General features: G+C 35.9%; 1 pseudogene; it reads right to left on the bottom strand.

Moving 5' to 3' along the window:
• Positions 1-6953: 6953 nt before the first annotated feature.
• On the bottom strand, positions 6954-7832 carry LOC105713263 (small ribosomal subunit protein uS2-like; annotated as a pseudogene).
• Positions 7833-10576: the final 2744 nt, after the last annotated feature.

Raw genomic sequence — 10576 nt, 5'->3', positions numbered from 1 at the left:
CTGTTTCCTGCACAGAGCTGGACTGTCCTGGATCCAGCTGCAATTGCTTTGAAACTCTCAATCCAGAGCATTTCAGATTGCTGTTATTTGTGGGGATGAGGCCCACCAAGCCAGATCACCTGGCTCGGGTGACTCTGTCTCCCAGGTATTCCAGGTACCAGTTGAAACAGCTGCCCAGATTTGTGTGAGTTTTTGTGCGGAGACCTGATGCACCAGCTGAAACAGCCATGCTGGAAACTCATGGCACTTTTCCTCCCAGGAATCTCCTGGTCTGTGGGCAGTAAAAACTCATTTGGAAATGCAATGATCACTCACCCTCTGCATTCTCACTGGGAACTACACTCCAGAGCTGCTCCTATTAGACCATCTCTTACACATATTTTATTATAACTGCACATGTTGCAGGTGAGGGAATATTTTTTGATGGGGTTTTAATGTGGCGGGATGGTAAAAAGAAACATAGGCTGGTAATATATCTATAGTCTACCTAAAGTAGTGAAATACTTATTCTAAGTAGACTGTGCAAAACTAACACGCTATCTTATAAGCCATAGTGCAATTGCTTAAAAGCTATACAAAGAGATATAATAAAAAACAATGGATAAACCAAAATCATGCGCTATCACCTCACAACATTAGAATGGTTGTAAGAAAAAACATAATAAGTGTGGCCAAAGATATGGTAGGTAGTTCCTCCAAAAGTTAAACACAGAGTTACCATATAATCCAGTGTACTAAAAAATGCTTAACCTAAAATAGGAAAAGGAAAACAGAAGAACAGAAATGAGATACGCTAAACAGAAACAAATAATAAAATGGCAGCTCTAAATGCAAATGTATTAATAATTATATTAAATGCCAATGTTCTAAACACACATCAGTGGAAAAGACATGGAAAAAAACCACCACAAAACAAATTTATGCTGTGTACAAAATAGTATATTCAAGTATAATTTGATGCAGGTCAATAGGAGAATGATAAAAATGAATACTTGAAAACATTAATCAATAGATAGCTGAGTGGCTATACAGATTATCAATATAGACTTTACAGCCAAAATACTACCAGGGATAAAAGGCTCAGTATATAATGTTAAAAGAGTCAAATCATCAATAAGACAAAACTATCTTAAATCTGTATGGACCTAGTAATAGTACATTAAATTACACAAAACAAAAATGAACAGAAGTTTAAAGGTAAATAGACTAATATGCATTATAATTGAAAACTCAAATACTATTTTCTCAGTAATAGAATAACTAGTAGACCAAAAATCAACAAAGATATAGAAGAAAAAATATCACTATCGAACAACTGGATCCAATTGTCATTTATAGAACACTCCCTCAAACAACAGCAAAATGTACATTTTTTTCCACATGCATATGAAACATTTACAAAGCTACATAATGTCCTGGAACATAAAACAAAATTAACTAATTTAAAATATTTGGAATGTATAAAGTATGTTCCTTGACCACAGTGGATATTAAACAAGAAACCAATGTCAGAAAATTAATAGAAAAATCTCTAGACTCTTGGAAGTTAAATAACACACATTGAAATAACCCATGTATCAAAGCGGAAATCTCAAGACAAATTAGAAAATATTTTGAAATGAAAGAAAATAAAAATACATAAAAACTTTTGGATGCAGCTAAGTCACTGTTTAGATCAAAATTTATAACAAGATACTTAAAAAGGAAGAGGTCAGGTGCAGTGGCTCATGCCTATAATTCCAGCACTTCAAAAGGCCATGTTGGGCATACTATTAGAGCTCAGAAGTTCGAGACCGGCCTTGGCAACATGGCTAAACCACATCTCTACATAAAATACAAAATTGATTGGGCATGGTGATGGGTGCCAGCATTCCCAGCTACTTGGGGGGCTGAAGCAGGAGGATTTCTTGGTCTTGGGAGATGGAGGGTACAGTGAGTCATGTTTGTGCTGCCCTCCAGCCTGGGTGACAAAGTGAGACAGAAAGTGAGGAAGGAAGGAGGGAAGGAAGGAGGAGATAAAAGAGGGTAAAAAGACTCTCAAATAAAAATATCTAAGCTGGCCGGGCACGGTGGCTCAAGCCTGTAATCCCAGCACTTTGGGAGGCCGAGGCGGGTGGATCACAAGGTCAAGAGATCGAGACCATCCTGGTCAACATGGTGAAACCCCGTCTCTACTAATACAAAAAATTAGCTGGGCATGGTGGCGCGTGCCTGTAATCCCAGCTACTCAGGAGGCTGAGGCAGGAGAATTGCCTGAACCCAGGAGGCGGAGGTTGCAGTGAGCCGAGATCGCGCCATTGCACTCCTGCCTGGGTAACAAGAGCGAAACTCCGCCTCAAAAAAAAAAAAAAAAAAAAAAAAAAAAAAATCTAAGCTCCCACCTTAAACTAGAAACAAGAAATAAAAAACAGAAAGAAATAGCAAAAATAACAACATTACATGAATGAAAAGCAGAAACACAATAATCAATTAATAAAAACACAAGCTGGATCCTTTAAAAGGTTGATAGAATTTGGAAAACTCTAGCAAGATTTACAAAGCAAAAGGAGACAAGACACAAGTTTCCAATATCAGAAATAAAAGAAGAGACATCATAACAGACTTTGCAGGAATTAAGAGGATATGAAGTTAATACTATGAAAAATGCAACAAATTTGACAAATTATGTGAAATTTAAATTCTTGAAAAACCACAAATTACCAGTACTTAACCAAGATGAAATAGATAACCTGAACAGTCATACAGCTATTAAAAACTTGAATTCAAAGTTAAACAAAAAAATCTTTCTAAAAAAGAAATCTTTATGCTTAGATATCTTAACTGTTAAATTCTACTAAGTGTTTATGGCAACCAACAGAATGGGAAAAAAATTTTGCAATCTACCCGTCTGACAAAGGGCTAATATCCAGAATCTACAAAGAACTAAAGCATATTTACAAGAAAAAAGCAAACAAACCCATTCAAAAGTAGGCAAAGGTTATGAACAGACATTTCACAAAAGAAGACATATATGAGGCCAACAAACACAAAAAAATGTTCACCATCACTGGTCATTAGAGAAATGCAAATCAAAACCACATTGAGATATCATCTCATCTAAGTTAGAATGCCTATCACTAAAAAATCTAGAGACAACAGATGCTGGAGAGGATGTGGAGAAATAAGAACACTTTTACACTGTTGGTGGGAGTGTAAATTAGTTCAACCATTGTGGAAGACAGTGTGACGATTCCTCAAGGACCTGGAAATAGAAATGCCACTTGACCCAGCAATCCCATTACTGGGTATATACCCAAAGGATTATAAGTTGTTCTGTTTTAAAGACACATGCACATGTATGTTCATTGCAGCACTGTTTACAATAGCAAAGACTTGGAACCAACCCAAATGTTCATCAACAATAGACTGGATAAAGAAAATGTGGCACATATATACCATAGAATACTATGCAGCCATCAAAAAATGATGAGTTTGTGTCCTTCATAGGGACATGGATGAATCTGGAAACCATCATTCTCAGCAAACTGACACAAGAACAGAAAACGAAAAACACCACATGTTCTCACTCATAGGTGGAGGTTGAACAATGAGAACAACTGGACACAGGGAGGGGAGCATCACACACTGTAGTCAGTTGTGGACAGTGGGGGATGGGGAGGATGGGGAGGGATAACATGGGGAGAAATGCCAGATATAGGTGATGGGGGGATAAAGGCAGCAAACCACCTTGCCATGTATGTACCTATGCAACAGTCCTGCATGATCTGCATATGTACCCCAGAACCTACGGTACAATTTTTTAAAAAAGGAGATATAACACTAATGTTATATATTTTCTTCCAGAAAAGGGAAGAAAGGAAATGTTTCATAATTTATTTTATGAAGCTAGAAATAAAATTCAAAGAAAGATGATACAGAAAAAAATTCCAAAGACCAATATATTCCTCATGAACATACACAAAAAGTGCCTGGGTATACATTTGTAAATTGAATTATATAAAAGGAAAACAGGAAAACAGCACTAAGAAAATATGCAATTTACTCAAAGAATGCAAGGTTGGTTCAATAATTGAAAAGTAATCTGTGTAACTCATCACAGGGACAGTCTAAAGAAGAAAAACCCACATTATATCAATTGATCCTGAAATAGCATTTGACAATATTTGACATACATTTGATATAGATACAGAAATTTTTTGAGACAGTCTCACTTTGTCACCCAGGCTGGAGTGCAGTGGTGTGAACACAGTTCACTGCAGCCTCCACCTTCCTGGTTCAAGCAATCCACCCATATCAGCTTCCTGGGTAGGTGGGACTATAGGTGTGTGCCCTCATGACTATAGGCTAATTTTTTATTTTATTTTTTGTAGTGACAGGGTCTCACTGTGTTGCCAGGGCTGGTCTTGAACACCTTGGCTCAAGCCATCCTCTTGCTTTAGCCTCCCAAAGTGCTTGAATTATAGGCATGAGCTACCACACTGGCCTATATATATATATTCTTAATTGTATTGTGTACATGTATGCAGTACAACATAATGCCTTGATATATGTATACATTTGGAATAATTACATCAAGATCAGTAACATGTACATCACCTCCAATACTTATCTTTTTTTTGTGATGAGAATATTCAAAATCTACTCTCTTAGCAATTCTCAAGTACCCAGTACATTATTATTAACTACAGTTACCATGCTATACAATAGATCTTTAGAACTTATTTCTGCTGTCTAACTAAAACTTTAAACATTTTGGTCAGGATCTTCCCATACTCTCTCTCCCTAGTCAGCCCCTAGTAACTGCCATTCTGCTCTCTCCATCTTTTAATTCAACTTTTTAAGATTTCACATATAAGTGAGATCATATAGTATTTATCTTTGTGTGTTTGACTTATTTCACTTAGCATATTGCCCTCCAGATCCATTCATGTTGTTGCAAATCACAGAATTTTTTTCCTTTTTAAGACTGAATAGTATTTCATTGTGCATATGTACCACATTTTATTTATTCATCTGTTGATGGGCACTTAAGTTGATTCCATATCTTGGCTATTGTGAATAATGCTGCAACAAACACAAGAGTGCGGATATCTCTTCCACAAACTGATTTCATTTCATTTGGATATATACCCAGAAGTGGAATTGCTGGATCATATGGTAGTTCTATTTTTAATTTTTTGAAAAACCTCCATATTGTTTTCTATAATTGCTATACTAATTTACATTCTCACCAGCAATGTACAAGAATTCCTTTTTCTCTGCATCTTCACAAACATCTTCTATCTTTTCTGCATCTTCTATCTTTTTTTAAACATAAAAGGCATTCAATAGATTTGAAGTGGTCTCTCATTGACTTTAATTTGCATTTTCCTGATGATTAGTGATGCTCAATATTTTTTTCATATACTTGTGTCAGCCCGTTAGCCCTTTGAATGTCTTTTGAGAAATGTCTATTTGGGTCCTCTGCCCATTTAAAATTCAGGTTTTTTGTTTTCTTGCTATTGAGTTGTTTGAGTTCGTTACATATTTTGGATATTATCCTCTCATCAGATGTATAGTTTGCACATATCTTCTCTTATTTCACAGGTTGTCTCTTCATTCTGTTAATTGTTTTCTTTGCTGTACAGAACCTCTTTACTTTGATTCAATTCAGTGTGACTATTTTTGCTTTTATCATCAGTGCTTTTGGGGTCATAGTTAAGAAACCTTTGAGAAGATCAATGTCAAGAAAGTTTTTTCTTCTATATTTTATTCTAGTAGTTTTGTAGTTTCAGGTGATGTATGTATATGGGGTGATAAAAGGGTCCAATTTTATTATTCTGTGCATGGTCAGTATCCCATTCTTGATAAAGAATTTTAGCAAGATAGGAATAGAGGGTGACTTCTTCAACCTGATAAAGGATTTCTACAATAATCTATGCTAACATTTTATTTACTGGTAATAGAATGAAAGTTTCTCTCCTAAAAAAGTTTTTGTCCTAAAAAAGGCAAGAATATTAACTCTCACCAATACTACTGAATATCATCCTGGAAAACATAGCCATTGCAATAAATCAAGAAAAACAATAAAATAAAAGTAGTATAAGGTGAGAAGGAAGAAATAAACTGTTCTTCTTTGCATATGACATGATTTCCAACATAACAATTCCCAGGAATTTATTTTTTAAATCCAAGGTCACAGAACACAGAACACAGACCTTGTTGTTTACAAGGTAGACACATAAGACAATTTTTATTATGCACACTAGCAATGAACAATTAGATAATGAAATTGTTTTTTAAAATTACAAAACACTCTACAAAGAAGAAGTATGTAGTAATAAACCTAACCAAACTGTGCAATATCTGTGTGCTGAAAACTACAAAATTCTGATGAAGGAAATCAAAGAAAAATTGAATAATGGAAAAATATGGCTTGTTCATGGATTCAACAAAGAAAAGTTGTTAATTCTGGCCAAATTACAATTCTATGCAAAATTCTAACCAAATTTTTGTGGGTTTTTTTTTGTAGATGTAGACAAGCTGATTCTAAAATGTATATAGAAAGCCAAATAAATTAAAACGGCTAAAGCAGTCTTAAAAATTAGAGAATTCATAGCACCTGACTTTTAGATATACTACAAAACTATAGTAATCAAGAAAATGTGGTATTAGCAAAGGAACAGACTCATACATCAGTCTAGAGCAGTCTTGGAGCAGGATAGACAATCCAGATATAAACCTGTATAGGTGTAACCATTTGATTTTTGGCAAAGGTGAAAAATAAGTAAATAGAGAAAGAATAGGTTTGGTTTCTTTGAAAAAAAAAATGGTGTTGGAACAATTGAACATCCGCCTGCAAACAAAACATAAAAGGAAAAATTAAACTTTATCCCTATATCTTTTTTTTAGAAACTCGTGTTTATTTTTCATCAATCTTATTTCCATGTTGCTTAAGAGCCGTGCAAGAAATTTTAAGACCATTCAGTGGTTGCTTCTACCCATTCAGTGACCTGAGCAGTGGGAGCTGCAGACCAGTCTTCTGTGGCAGGCTGAGCACTCCGATCTCAGTAGGAAACTGCTGAATAGGCACAGAGGGCACCTGCACACCTTCAGACCAGTCTGTAACCTCAGACTGAGTAGCAGTGAACTCAAGAATTGGAGGAGTCCATTCACTCTGAAATTCCTCCTTGGTTATAACGTTTTCAGCAGCAGCCTGCTCTTCTTTTTCCATCTTTTCAGGATCTCTGTAGAAATAGAGATCAGGTATGACTTCCCGCAGGTGTTCACAGGAAATGCCACACATGGGCAGAACTTCTGGGCCGTATCCACCACATCGAACCCACTGAGTGAGCTCCCTTGTTGCATGGAATGGCAATGTCCGCATAGTGCAGAGGAGAATCTGTGTTACACAGAGCAATGGTAGGTAGGTTAACATAAGATACCTCCATGAGAGACTCGTTGTCAGCCCTAGGGTCAGTAACCACAAGAAGCTGTGACTCTCAGAATGCTGACCGAATCTGGTTAGTGAAGTTTCCAGGAGTGAAGCAGCCAGCAATTGGAATGGCTCCAGTGGCAGCAGCAAACTTCAGCAGGGCCCTCCAGTCAGTATTCCTGGAGGATATAGCACTGACATCAGCAGGGTTTTCAATGGCAACAATGGCATGAGCTGCCAGCAGAAGCTTCTCCCAGGTCCTCTTCAGATTTATGATGTAGATGCCATCACTTTTCCTTTTATAGATGTACTATTTCATTTGCAAGTCAAGATTGGTGACACCTAAGTGGGTTCCTGCTGCAAGGAACTTAAGGATGTCCTCCTTCTTCATTTGCAGGACATCAAGGGCTTTGGACATTGTAAAAGTTTCCCTTTAAGTTACAATGGGAATCCTCAACAATGCTGTATAGACCCTTCTGTGGGTAGCATGGAAAGGCTATATCACTATTGATGCAAAGTAGATCATAGATCTAAATGTGAAACCTAAAACTATAAAGCTTTCAGAAGAACACAGGAATTGGGGTTAGGCAAGATATCAAAGAGTTATTGGACATGATATCAAAAACACTATTCATTTATGGAAAAGATAAATTGGATTTAATAAAAATTTAAAACTTTTTCCTCTGGAAAGGACACTGTTAAGAAAATGAAAAGATAAGCTACATACTAGGATAAAATATTTTCAATGTATATATCCAACAAAGGACTTCTGTCCAAAATAGAAAAAGAAAAAAACTCAAAACTCAACAGTAAGAAAATAAAAAAGTTCAATTAAAATATAGGTAAATGATTTGAACAGATACACACAAATGAGGATATATGGATACAAAAAACCACATAAAATGATATCTAACATTTTTAGTCATTGTAGATATGAAAATTAAAACCACATAATTTTCAATATTAGAATAAATTTAGCCATTTGATATTACAATACTTAAATTTAAAAATATTGAAAATACTTAGTGTTGATTAGGATGCAGAGGAATTATAATTCTCATACATTATTTGTGGGAGTTACATGGGCCTTGAAACCTAACAAAATTGTTCCCTGTGTATTTTAAAATTAATTGGAATTGGTGACTCTATCCCTTCCAATTTTTCCCTTTTGGAATAAGAAGTTTATACTCTCTATATTTAATGCCTGTGCTTGTCTCACCATTGTGTTTTGGATTCAGATAACTTGTTTTCTTGATTAACATGTCCACAGAAAGAGAACAGTTTTTCAGAATGGATCATATCTAGTGATATGGTTTGCATCTGTGTTCCAACCCAAATCTCATGTTGAATTGTGATCCTGACTCTTGGATGTCAGGACTGGTGGGAGGTGATTAGATCATGGGAGTGGTTTTGAATGGTTTAGCACTACCTCCCTAGTGTTTTCTTATGATACACTTTTCATAAGATCTGGTTGTTTAAAAATGTGTAGCACTTTCCCCTCCGCTCTCTCTCTTCCTCCTATTCTGCCATGTGAAGAAGGTGCTTGCTTCCACTTCACCCTAACACCATGATTGTAAGTTACCTGAGGCCTCCCCAGCCATACTTCTTGTATGGTCTGTGGAACTGTGAGTCAATTAAACCTCTTTTCTTTATAAATTATCCAGTATCAGGTAGTTCTTTATGGCAATATGAGAATGGACTAATACACTCAGAGATTAATTTACACCTGATTTAGGTGATGAGATTGGGAGTTTTGAGCTGATGATATTTAGATGGGACTTTGTACTTAGAATGCATGATGTAATGGGTTGAGACTTTGGAGGATATTGGTATGGTATGAGTATATTTTCTATGTGGGACAGGTGTGAATTGTGGGGGGCCAGAGGGTGAGATGTAGGGGGTTGAATGATGCCACCCTCAGAAGATATGTCTATATCCTTATCCCCAGAACCTGAGAATGTGACTTTATTTGAAAAAAGCCTCTTTGTTGATGCAATTAAGAATCTCAATATGAGGTCAACCTGGATTATGTAAATAGGTTCTAAATCCAGTGAAAATTATCCTTTTAAGAGACACACAGGAGAGCAACACATAGAAAGATAAGGAGATCATCAGAAGACAAAGGCAGAGATGGGAGCTATGCAGCTACAAACCAGGAAATAACCTAGAGCCATCAGGGAAGAGGCAAGGAAGAATTTCCCCCTAAAGCCTTCAAAGAGAGTGACACCTTGATTTTGGACTTCTGGTGTCCAGGATTATGAGATAACTCATTTTGATTGTTTTCAACCACCATTTGTGTTAATTTGTTATGGCAGCCCTAGGAAAGAAATACATCTACTTTGTTACATTTTTAGATTTAGAGCTCGTGTAAGTGAGGATCACACTAGTATTATAGAAGAACCCTCATATATATTTGGTTTCTTTGTGTAAGTTTGGGAGCCTGGGATTCTCATTTTTAAAATGATTGTGACAGAAAATACAGCCCTAAGTTTACACAGACTTCTTATTAGCCCCCATGAAGAGCAACTCTTAAGAAAGCATAAGATTCTACGTCACATCCAATTTTGCAACTCATTGGGCAATATAGGATTTCACTGAAAAGGTATGTTGTTTTTATTCTCCTTCCAATCCATAGTAAGATTACTTCTACAATGGGAGGTAATTTCAGTATATAGTTAGGACATAAGGACAAGAAGGAAACCTTTTTGAGCTGGGTTTCTTATCTGTGAAATAAGAAAACATTAGTATCTAACTTGAACAATTGTTTATTTTACATGAGAAAGAATGTGAACATGCTTTTTAAGCTATAAGACACTACACTACACAAATGTACTTTAAAACTATTAATATTGCTAGACGATTTTAAGCTGAAATATTACAACATTTATACTTTATGTTAACATGTTATTTTCCCTCATTCTTTATTTTATTAAATTAATTCAAACACTGAGTCATTTATCCTGACATCAGTTTCCACAATTTTGGATCACTTGCCTATTCCAGACCATCATCCAAATTCAGACTAAGAAGTTTGCATCTAGTTTTTGAGGCTATTATAACAATGTTTGGAAAATTGTGAATGAGCATTTTTCCCCCTGGAATTAATGTATTTCTCAAGTCATTTCCAGTGGGCCATAACTTACCTGTTATATATTGAGCTAT

Source organism: Aotus nancymaae, unplaced genomic scaffold (assembly GCF_030222135.1).
Source record: "Aotus nancymaae isolate 86718 unplaced genomic scaffold, 86718_ANA_hifiasm-v0.15.2.pri h1tg000006l, whole genome shotgun sequence".
Lineage (NCBI taxonomy): Eukaryota > Metazoa > Chordata > Mammalia > Primates > Aotidae > Aotus > Aotus nancymaae.
The sequence above is the reverse complement of the archived record's forward strand: the minus strand, read 5'-3'. Positions and strand labels throughout refer to the sequence as shown.